Raw genomic sequence first — 13302 nt, forward strand, 5'->3', positions numbered from 1 at the left:
CGCCCTGCTGCAGAAACGCGAACTCACAAACCGCGCTTTAAACGGAGGGCGCGTAGGCCACTCCTCTTTATTGTGTGTTCACAAGCCAATAGAAACCGACTTAAGGATGTTGTGTGCGTGTGTGTGCGTGTGACAAAGAGAGAGAGAGCGAGAGAGAGAGAGAGAAACGGGGGGGTGTATATTAATAACTTTATTTTTTTAATTATTTGTATAGAATGTTGTCACAAAGCAGCTTCACAGAATTTCGGTAAGACAAATTGTGGCATTCATTCATTAATTCATTATCTGGAACCCTTATCCAGTTCAGGGTCGCGGTGGGTCCAGAGCCACCTGAAATCATTGGGCGCAAAGCAGGAATAGACCCTGAAGGGGGCGCCAGTCCTTCACAGGGAAACACACACACTCACACATTCACTCACACACTCACACCTACGGACACTTTTGAGTCGCCAATCCACCTACCAACATGTGTTTTTGGAGCGTGGGAGGAAACCGGAGCACCCGGAGGAAACCTACACAGACACAGGGAGAACACACCACACTCCTCACAGACAGTCACCCGGAGGAAACCCACGCAGACACGGGGAGAACACACCACACTCCTCACAGAAATGTAAATGAAATGAAATGTAAAAATGTAAAAATTCCATTGGCAAGGAATAACTCCCTCAGTTGAGGAAGAAACCTTGGGAGGAACCAAGGCTCACAAGGGGTGACCTGTCCTCCTCTGGTCAATCCATTGGTAATAGATTCAGTTTTGATCTGTTTGAGTGGATGGTAAGCAGAAAATGTGAACATTTCCAGAGTGTGGCTAATGACTCCGGCAGATCTGACTATGACAGCTTTAACTAAAAGGAGAGAACCAGAAGGACACACAGACGCGGGAGCTTCCTGAAACACTGGCATCCCTCCCCTCCATCATTAACAAACCTGAGTGATCGCATGAAGCAGCGGGATGACAGCCCCTGCATCTCAACTTACAATAATTCCCTGTGTCCATGGACCTCCTGGATCTGCCGCCTTTATCTATGGGGGAACATTAACTACCAAAAGATAAACTAAACAAATGAGTTTTAGCCTAGGTTTGAAGATTGCGACTGTGTCTGAGTACCAAACATTTTCTGGAAATCATTCCAGAGTTGGGGGGCTTTATAAGAAAAAACTCTTTCCCAGCTGAGAACTTCTGAATTCTAGGAATTAAAAATCCATTATTCTGTGTAATCGTGGAGGCTCATAATAGGAAATAGTATCTTGAAGGTATTCAGGAGCGAGCCCATGTAGGGCTTTATATGTTAATTACAGAATTTTGTAATCAATAGGGAATTTAACCAGCAGCCAATGAAGTGATGATAGAATAGGGCTGATATGCTCTAATTTCCTAGTTTTAATGAGGACCCTGGCTGCAGCATCCTGACAGTAGTGCATTACAGTAGTCAAGCCTTGAAGTAATAAAGGCATGTACTAATGTTTCTGCATCCTGAAAGGATGAGGTATTTCTAATCTGGGTGATGTTGCGAAATTAACTTATTTCATTACAATAAATAATAACGTGACACTGGTGGTTGACATAACTTTGGATCCTGTGATTTTGCAATTTTATCATATGTGGTTTCTAGGTTGGTTGCTAAGGTATTTCAGATGGTTTGTATAGTGGTTGCTATGTTGATTCAGGTGGTGGCTTTGGCGTTCCTGTGTTACCACTTGTTGCTGTGGTACCACTTATGGTTTGTATAATCGCGCCATAAGAAGGATGCACAAACTTTTGCAACCAAAACATTCCTATGACCAAACATTTTTGTAAAAATCTTGCAAAAATATATCTGATAAAAAGCCAGTGCAAGCATAAATTGCATGGAAGAGTCTAGAGTTGTTGATATCTGGATAAATGTGGGACGAATTCAAAGACAGAAATCTGGAAGATATATACATACAGGGTGGGCCATTTATATGGATACACCTTAATAAAATTGGAATGGTTGGTGATGTTAACTTCCTGTTTGTGGCACATTAGTATATGGGAGGGGGGAAACTTTTCACGATGGGTGGTGACCATGGCGGCCATTTTGAAGTCGGCCATTTTGGATCCAACTTTTGATTTTTCAATGGGAAGAGGGTCATGTGACCCATCAAACTTATTTGGAATCTCACAAGAAAAACAATGGTGTGCTTAACGTTTAACGTAACTTTATTCTTTCATGAGTTATTTACAAGTTTCTGACCACTTATAAAATGTGTTCAAAGTGCTGCCCATTGTGTTGGATTGTCAATGCAACCCTCTTCTCCCACTCTTCACACACTGATAGCAACACAGCAGGAGAAATGCTAGCACTAATCCACTTTCCAGGAAACTGTTCATCAAGGGAATGCTCGGACCTGACACCCATAATGTGGTGGTGCACCATCTTGCTGGAAAAACTCACGGAATGTGCCAGCTTCAGTGCATAAAGATGGAAACACATCATCATGTAGCAATTTCGCATATCCAGTGGCCTTGAGGTTTCCATTGATGAAGAATGGCCCCACTATCTTTGTACCCCATATACCACACCATACCATTAAGATTTGCAGCACCTGAAACTATGGATACTGGAAGCCTGTGATAGCATTTCTCCATGGTCACCACCCATCTTGAAAAGTTTCCCCTCTCCCATATACTAATGTGCCACAAACAGGAAGTTAATATCACCAACCATTCTCATTTTATCCATATAAATGGCCCACCCTATATATATATATATATATATATATATAAGAAATATAATAATATGATATTAAATGAATATATATATATGAATATATATATATATATATATATATATATATATATATATATATATATATATATATATATATATATGAATGAATATATATATTTGAAATTCCCAGTATTAAGAAAACCTGCATTTCCAAAGAAAACATTCATTCATTCATTGTCTGTAACTGCTTATCCAATTCAGGGTCACTGTGGGTCCAGAGCCTACCCGGAGTCATTGGGTGCTAGGCGTGAACACACCATGGAGGGGGTCAAAGAAAACATGTATCTCAAAAATAGTAACATTAAATGAAAGTTTCTATTTATTTTAGATTTTATTTAGTAATTGTAGAGCATTTCTGTTGGACCATATATCACCAGCTGCAGTTCAAATGATAAAAAAAATCTATTTATTTGACAAAGACAACATAATACTATAAAGCAAGTAGCCGTAATTTCAATTTACAACATAATTTTACAATATAATTAAAGATGCATTTATTATCATACAACGAATGCCAATGCTAAGCTCATGAGCATGTCCAACACTGAGGTGATAATCAGTTTGATCATCCATCAGTAGAATTAAGTGTCTTTGAAATACATAACCAGCTTTATAAATTGATTTATCAGTTTACACAGGCTTTAACTGGGCTCAGTAGCACTGAGAAAAATAACTTAATATTATTGTGATAAAACAACAGGTAATTTTATTACATTATTATTTGAATGCAGCTACTGTAGGCTTTGCTTAATCTACCCACCTCAAAACAAGGCTCCTCCAGCCGTCTGTGGTCCCTCTAGATTGCAGAGGTTGTTATTATTTAATGAAGCAAATGTTTCTGGACAACACTGCAGCTCATGGTGATCATGAATCATGAGTGGCCGATGTTCTCAGTAGTGTTTATTGTAATATAGTGTGAGTGGGTTACAATTGTGGGGTGGGATGGGGTGAGGGAGTGGGGGTCCAGGAGCACTGTGTACTTGTACAATTACAGTCTGTAGTATATCTGTTGCTGTGAAAACTTCGTTAGCCCCCTTTCACCGGTCAGGACCCCCACAGGACCACCACAGGGCAGGTATGATTTGGGTTGTGGATTGTTCTCAGTACTGCAGTGACAACTGACATTGTAGTGGTGTATTAGTGTGTGCTGAGCTGGTACAATTAGATCAGAAACAGCAGTGCTGCCGGAGTTTAAAGCCCTGATTCCAATGATTCCAGGTTTATAAACATTAAATCTATAAATAATTATATAAATAATAAAGGAAGACCTACTTGTGTTCCCCGCAATGAATTCCCCACAGTGTGAATGTGTATATAAGTTATAGTCCCCACAACATGACATGATACACACACACATTGAAATACATTGGATTTAACTTATAAAACAAAATATCTTATAAAATGAGAATTCAGAATCATTGTACTTAATGATTACATTCAGAAAACACATTTCCCATGGACACACATAACAGTGTCTTCTCTAGATATACAGATTTCACATAACTGCTAAGACAGGACAGTTCTTCACACACATTACACACACACACAAACACACCTCACGATCTTGTTCATGAGTAGCCACCCCTCAATGGACATCCTGCATGTTTATAACGCTGACAGGTAGCAACTCAAACTGAAACCTGCACAGACATGCCCACACCTGTACCCCAGCCAACAGCTATTGTAACACTGGACTGCGGACTGATAAGGCAATCTAGTCATGAATCAGCAAAAAACACACTGTCCACTGACTCCTAGACTTCTACACTTGATAACACTGGAGATAAGATTACCCCGACAATTATTACATTCATCATGTTATAAAAGATAGAAACTCTGTCAGTATGGAGAGGAATAGGTGCCAAATCGAAAAGCAATCACTGCAATATGACAATGTGAAATGCAGTCCACACACGTCATTGCTTTAATCACAAATTTTAAAAGTCCACAGTAGTGCACTGACTGTCTGACATTTATTGCCCAGTAGTAAAGCCACATCGGTGAGAATTTTTAAAGACATTTGTAGCCATCTTTAAGTTTTTATCAGTTTGAAGACGAACAAGCTTTTGTTTAAAGGGTTAAATGCAAGCCACAATTTGTTAGTATTTGCAAGTTCTGACCACCTCCTGAAGTTTAGTTTGAGATGATACTGGAAAGTTAATCAACCAATGAATATACACTTTGTTTCAAGCAGGTTTTTTTTTCTTTCTGCACTCATTTTGAAAATTATCTAATAAATAATTTATATCATACTACAAAATGTGGCTGAACATTTTCCAGGTTATTTTGCTGTCAAATTAAGCAGGAAAAACATCTGAGAAGTAATAATAATTGCAATGTTCATCCATCAATCCAGAGCAGTTACTACTTCAACCAGTTCAGGGTCATAGTTGGTTGGGAGCCTACCCTAGAAAGGGCACAAGTCCAGTACTGGTGATTATACACTCACCCAGTCACACACATTCACACCTGTGGACACTTTCAAGCATTTATGCAGCTATGCACGCAGTCACTGACACACGCACATCTGTGAACAATTTGACACTCACCCAGTCACAAACACACACACCAGTGGACGATTTCAGACACTCACCATGTCACTCATGCCCTCACCCACACCTGTGGACAATTTGCCACACTCACCCAGTCACACACACACACACCTGTGAATAATTTTACGCACTTATCCAGTCACTCACACCTGTGGATAGTAGGTCCATGCCATATCATATTGTTTGCGATAATATCGTCATAATTTTTTAAATGATATAAAAAAATCAATATTCTGACTTTATGTAATGACTCAGCACAGCAACTGCTCTGTGCTAGTTTTGTTATTTAAAAGTAACCTTAGTTTTAAGGTTACTTTTTGTATAATTGTTTAAGTTTGCTGTTTGTATGCACACACAATCTTCAGCATTTTGGTTGCAGCATTTGATTTATATGCTGCAGAAATGTTTTATAGTGGGTTCAAGTCCTTCTTCGGGTGACTGATTTCAAACATTCACCAAGTCACGCACACCTGTAGGCAATTTCAAACACACACACACACATCAGTGGACAATTTTACACACACACCTGTGGACTATTTTTCACTCACCCATTCACACACACACACACACACACACACACCAGTGGATAATTTCAGACACTCACCATGTCACTCACACTGGACCCTGAATGCATTATTTGCTGTGCCACTGTGTCACCTGGATGTGAAGCTATTAACAGATTTACATATTCATTCGTTTATCCAATCATTGATTTTCATTGAGACATGCATTTTTTTTAACAGTCTAGAGCAGATTAGCACTTTCCACTCCTGCTGAGTGATGTGGAGTGTTGTTACAGTTAGGGTTCTATAACATTGTGCTGTTCTTGGCTGTGAGGAATGAGTTTTTTGTGCAATAATAATAATAATAATAATAAAATAAAATTAAACATTGTACAAATAATACAAAGATCATTTACATAGCAGTCTAAATGTTTCAGTTTCTGTATGTGCTACATAGTCATGAAACTTACTACACCTAATCCCCAACAGGCTGAAGCTGGAATTCAGACTGCCTCTCGTCTTATCTCAATACTTCAGTCCTTCACTCCTTCCCTCCAGTCAGTATGTCTCTCACTCCCTCTCTTTTTTAACCAGAGTGGGCCACTTTAATTCCTGCTCTGGGTGAGAAAGTCTGGGAGTTTTTGGAGAGTTCCCACAGAGCTCCTGCCTGTCATACACATATAATCCCCTGGATGTTGGGGAGAGTTAATATCGGTTGAGGAACGCTGTTCTTGTATGACCTCCATGTCCAGGACTTTCTCACTATAGCTGTACCATAACGTTGGATCAACAGCTTAAAGTAGCTGAATTTCCTAACTATAAGGAATGTATAAACAAAGTATAAAACAAAGGCCAATAGAGGCATTTCACCTTGGATATTTTTTAAAAACTTAAATGCCAAAAAATTAGCTCCTGTTATTTGGTCAGGCTTAAAAACCTTTACTTAACTGACAAAAGTACAAAGAAAATATTTTCATTGTTTTCACTAACAGGCATGATTATATTTTTAGGCCTGGCTGTGTCTTGTTGAAATAACCATGGACTTTCTTGAGAACAAATCTTGCCTCAATGGCAGTGACTGCCTCCACATTAGTGGTACCCTCACACATACGCATATAGTCTCAGCCACAAGTTGACAGTGTCTCTGATACTTTCAGTTCACTAACCCGGCCTCACTGTCAGGATTGTACCCGATGCACTCTGTATATCCACATATACGCACATCCGTGTATCGTGACTCTTATTTGTCTGATGTGAATCAAGACTGCCTCTTTCTACACGTCATGCCAAAATAGCAGGTCCTTGTGCATGTCATTCAGATTTTCCTGCAATAGTAGGCCTTTCTTGGCCACGTTAAGTAGTGAAAGGCACCAGACTCTCCCTCCAGACTGAATTTTTTTCACATTATGTATATTAGGTGTCAGGTAACATACTAGTGTTACTCAGGTTCCTGTTGGTGGCCATATTGTGAGTGTGTGTGTGCATATATATATAAAGTACAGGGCGTAATAGGTTCTCTGCGAAGTCTTGTTCTTGGTTCTGTCCTGCAATTCTAAGCCTTATCTGTATCTCATGTCCTTTTTTCCTGGTTTTTGACATTCTGCTTTAGTTCTTTGGTTTATGAGCTTTGGAATTGTGTTTTTTGGAAATTCTGTATGGATCTTTGAACTGTTTATTTGGTATTGACCTGGATTGAATTTTGACTACGTATTTGGATTATTAAACCTGCACTTGACTGCCTTTTTCTGGAAAGTGATCATTTGTGACATTAGGGACCTACATCCTTTGCAATCTTGCTTGAGAAATGTACCTTGTAAAGAACATGAACTTTGGCAAAACGTAGTGAGCCATGATTAAAATTATTGCCCACATTCTGCTCATGGTGGAGGACCTTTTTAAACCTTTTATACCTACCTGCTTACTGTGGAATATTTCAGAAAGCTCCAACCTACATATTTGAACTTTTCACTGTAATGCCCCTTTCACACATTCACAGTAATCCAGACATGTCCCAGAGTTTACAAAGAGGAGCTGTATGCTACTTTATCCTTAGTAAAGACTCTGGGTAAAGTCTGAGTCAGTGCATGTGAGGATGGCGCAGGGAATGTTCCAGAGTTTCTACTGCAAACACTGCACCATGTCTAGATCACATGTTTCATTTCCCACTGGGAGAGGGTGCCTTCCATTGTGTACTGCACATGTGAAAGACCACCCCTGGACATTTCCAGACCTGATACCCCAGAGTTTCTCTAGAGTTCACATGTAAAGGGGCATTATTTGGCCATTGTCCAACACAGTTGAGGTTTTCACAGGCATGATATTTGAAATTAGTTTATATTTACAAAATTTAATTAGGTTGCTTGTGTTCTCCCTGTGTCCATATGGGTTTCCTCCTGGGGCTGGTGTTTCCTATCACAGTCAAAAAAACACATTGGTAGGTGGACTGGCTACACAAAACTGTCCCTAGGTATGAGTGTGTGAGTGAATGTGTGAATATGTGTCGCCTGAAAAGGGCTCTGTACCCACTGTGACCCTGAATTGGATAAGCGATTGTAGACAATGAATGAATAAACGAAGCTGTTCAATTAATTTATTTTGAACTGAATTTTTTTTTCTGTTCAATAAAGGTTCAAGGTTCAAAACAAGTGACAGGTTCTTGTTTGTACTTTTTATTCATACATACATTAATTTATTCATTGTCTTTAAGAGCTTATCCAATTCAGGGTCATGGTGCGTCCGGAACCTATCCAGAATCACTGGACGCAAGGCAGGAACAAACCCTGGAGGGGTGTCCTTCATACACATACACATGAAGGGTGTCCTTCATACACATACACACATTCACACCTATGAACACTTTTGAGTCGTCAATCCACCTACCAACGTGTGTTTTTGTACTGTGGGAGGAAACCCACACAGACACAGGGAGAACACACCACACTCCTCACAGACAGTCACCCGGAGGAAACCCACACAGACACAGGGAGAACACACCACACTCCTCACAGACAGTCACCTGGAGGAAACCCACGCAGACACAGGGAGAACAAACCAAACACCTCACAGTCACCTGGAGTGGGACTTGAACTCCAGGTACCTGGAGCTGTGTGACTGTGACACTACCTGCTGCGCCACTGTGCCACCCTTGCATTCATACAAATCATGTATTTTTCTCCAGATTATCAGATTAATAAAATTACTGCTCTGTGTGAGTCTGTCTGAATCAGTGTTGAGCTGCTAGTGAGGAAGGACTAGCAAGCTGCACTGAGAAAAAAAAAACTCATCACAAATGCAGCTGCCACAATAAAACTATTAACTATTTACCATAGCAACAGGCAGAATTGTGGCACAACAGGTAGTGTGAACTGTCACATTCAGGTTCCTGGGCTTGTGGGTTTCCGTGTGTGGTCTCCCATAGCACTTTTCCACCAACATGGAACAGGCTCCGTTTGCCAAACCTAATTTTGAACTGTTCTGTGTATTTCAAAACAAAAATAGGTTTCATCCCACCATCCAAAAACCTGTGGTAGGTGGACTGGGTGTGTGAGATTTGCTTGTGAGCATGTCAGTGACTGATGTCCAGTGATGGACTGGCGGCCAGTCGAGGGTGTGCACACAATGTTTCCTCATGGGCTCCGGGCTCACCGCAACCCAGCACAGGATCAAGGGCTTACAGAAATGAATGAATGGATAATAACAATAATAATAATGATAACTACAACACACGTTTATAAATGCTGAGCTTCTTGGTAACTACTGTAAAAGGGGATTAAACCTGCCTTTCCTTTGGTTCCTTCTGAGCTGTTCAGTGACAGGCCACAGAAACAATTACAAAACAAATGCATCAGATCAAGCTGAGCTCTTGGAGCGATAGCAGCTGGACAAGAGCTGGGCTTAATCTCAGTAAACCTTTCTCACACGTAATAATGAGATCAATGAACAAGCAACACTTTGGCCACGCCAGTTTTAACACCCTAGAAGGCCCTGTTTGTTCTGAAACAAAATTAAATTACATTACTAAAGGCAATGTAGATGATCCTGGAGAACTGCTGTTCTCAATTAAGTTTAACTTGAATGTAAGTCTTAATTCACCGTTTTAATTATCATAGAGATTAGCAAATGGTATGGAAACATTTTTTGAATTTCATATTTAAAAAATGGATTAAAACTGTGTCCATCACCTTTAAACATATCACATTTATATTTGCATGCAGTGTTAGAAGTCTTGCCCAACATTCTTATCAATATCTACCTTATTCTGCCACACCTTGTTTCTTCTGCATTTGATTTCCAGTAACTCAGTAAAGTACAAATGCATGGATTAAAGATCAGATAAACATGTGTTTTGAGTGTTTTATAAGAAAAAACGTGAGGAATAAAAGTCTGTTTTAAAGGTTTAAATCAGTGGTTTGTGTGTTTTAAACAAAGAAAATTATTAATGAGGGCTAACCTCAGCTACAGTCACCTTTTTAATTTGAATCAGAAAATTCAAATAAGAGGCTGGAGAGTAATGCTAATATTAGCCTCGTAAACTGACCAATTTAAAGTGGAAATAAACATCTGAATACAAAAACTGAGAATAGGAAACATCTGCTTCCTAAAATGACAATTAAGGTGGAAGGGAAAATAATCAATAAGCAAGATAACACTAAACTAGTGACACATTTAACACTAGAAACGTAGAGAGCTGTGTGTTACTCTGTTGTGAGTGCTCTGTTGATTTTGGTGTGAGAAGGGAGGCACTCAGAGTCAGTCATAGTGGTCAAATGAGCGACTCTCTGTGCTAACACAAAGTAGAAAGATGGGTCCTCCCTTGACATCATACCTGAGCACCATAGCCTGGTGTTCCTGTCTGAGCAGGGGATTGAACCCCACTCTGTTATGCGGGAAGGCCGTGGTGTTACGCACTACACTATAAACTACATGTGGCTAAGAAGTAGGCTATGAACACCATATTTAAGTACAGATTGTGAGCCCTATAACTATACCCTATACACATTTTAATGGTCATCCACTGAGCCCACATCAGCATGTTGACCTCAGATGGCCCATCTCTTGGCCACACTTGTAGACTTGAAGTGATTTTGACTGGCTTTGGTCAGTGGGCTAATATCCAGGTTGCTAAGCAAGAGATTTCGGCACCGGCAGTATTTTAGGTCACACTGTGAAGGGAAGCATCCAAACCATCAACAGTCAGATGAGAGGTGGTCATTTTAGGAAATTCCTTTGGTTCCTCTAACAACTCACTGAAAGAAGCTGTTGGCACTGTGGTGTGTTTACAAGAGAGAGATGAGGCTATAGTGGGCTTACGGCATGTGCACTTACTGTCCAAAAGTTTTGCTTGTATGCTTCTTCAGGAAACAAGGGTATTCAAATGGAGTTAGGGAACTACATGTTGGAACATTGCTATAAGGATATGATCGAAGTCACTAAAACAATAGTGAGACCAGGTATGGATGTAGGAAAATTACATGTGCATCTCAATAAATTAGAATATCATCAAAAAGTTAATTTATTTAAGTAATTCAATTCAAAACATGAACCTCATATTATACAGATTCATTGCAAATATTGTTTTATTTCAAGTGTTTATTTCTTTTAAGTGTTGATGATTATGGCTTACAGCCAATGAAAACCCAAAAGTCATTATCTAAGGAAATCGAAAAAAAAAAAAAAAAAATTTTTAATTTTTAATAAATTTTTAATACAGAAATTGCATGAAATACTGCATCAACACAGCATGGGATGGAGGCGATCAGCACTGCTGAGGTGTTATGTAAGCCCAGGTTTCTTTGATAGTGGTCTTCAGCTTGTCTGCATTGTTGGGTCTGATGTCTCACATCTTCCTCTTGAGAATACCCCATAGATTCTCTATGGGGTTTAGGTCAGGAGAGCTTGCTGGCCAATCAAGCACAGTGATACTGTGGTTATTAAACCAGGTATTGGTACTTTTGGCAGCGTGGACAGGTGTGAAATCCTGCTGGAAAATGAAATCTGCATCTCCATAAAGCTTGTCAGCAGAGAGAAGCATAAAGTGCTCTAAAATTTCCTGGTAGATGTCCACTGCTCCTCAAACAATTACTGACTGGAAACTTCACACTAGACTCAAGCAGATTCCTCTCTTACTTTCATCTGAAAACAAGACTTTGGACACTGAACTGTCCAGTCCTTTTTCTCCTTGGCCCAGGTAAGATGTTTTTGGTGTTGTCTCCGGGTCATGAGTGGCTGGGTCTGTGTGTGGTGGCTCTTGAAGCACAGACTCCAGCAGCAGTCCACTCCTTGTGAATCCCCCAAAATTTTTGAATGGCCTTTTCTTGACAATTCTTTCAAGGCTGTGGTTATCTGTGTTGCTTGTGCACCTTTTTCTACCACAGTTTTTCCTTCCAGTCAACTTTCCATTAACATGCTTGGATACTAGGGCTGTCCCGAATACCTTTTTCAGGCTTCGGTGAATACTCTGAGTGGGGTAGTGTATAATGTTGTAATTAACAAAATCCGTTTCTCGAGGCTGCGCCGTGGCTCAAACACGGCTTCACTTGCTATGCTCTCTAACCTGCAAACTAGCTCGCTAACTAAGGGCACAGAGTATACGCAATCTAACCAGTTTGAGCGGACGTGTTCTAATTTCTGGCACAAAGCTGACAAAATAAACTGTGGCGTCGCCTCGCTTCGTTGTGTGTTGTTTTAGCATGTTAGGCTTTGCACAAAGACTTTTATGTTGATGAGCCTGAATACCGGTGGAGTGGGAAGAGCACCGTTTTTACTGTTTGAATGTTGCCTTTATTAATAATCACATTTATCCAAAAATATCCAAATCTCAAAATTAGAAACCGAATACCTGAATATTTGGGGCCAGCTATTGGTCAGAAAATCAGCTCTCAGCACCCGCTGTAAAATTAAAGCTGCACTTTGGCTCCCAGCATGGCTCTGCTCGCAGAGTTGTTCGCTAACTCGTGCGCTACACGGTGCCACTAAGGGCACAGAGTGTACACAACAGAGATTCTTTGAGGGTGTAAAGCTGAGTAATGAACCGTAGCTTTGCCATGCTTCATTGTAAGTAGGTTGCTGTAGCGTGTTAGGCTGTGTTAAAGACTTTAATGTTGACGAGACATACATGTAGAGTGGAGGGTTGCCTTTATCACCATATTTATCTGTAAAACGAATATCCAAATCTCAAAACTATAAACCGAATACCTACCCACCGAACGAATATCCGAAAAGTAGGGGCCAGCCCTACTGGATACAGAAGAAGGGTGTCAATGACTGGCTTCTGGACATCTGTCAAGTCAGAGGTCTTAGCCCATGATTGTGTAGCCTACTGACCCAGACTAAGGGACCATTTTAAAGGCTTAGGAAACCTTTGCAGGTGTCTTGTGTTGATTATTCTAATGACTTTTGGATTTTGATTGGCTGTAAACCATAATTATCAACATTTAAAAAACAAAAAAAAGCTTAAAATGTAATGTAATAAATCCATGTTTGTAATAAATC

The sequence above is a fragment of the Hoplias malabaricus genome, chromosome 1 (genome assembly GCF_029633855.1).
Source record: "Hoplias malabaricus isolate fHopMal1 chromosome 1, fHopMal1.hap1, whole genome shotgun sequence".
NCBI classification, from domain to species: domain Eukaryota; kingdom Metazoa; phylum Chordata; class Actinopteri; order Characiformes; family Erythrinidae; genus Hoplias; species Hoplias malabaricus.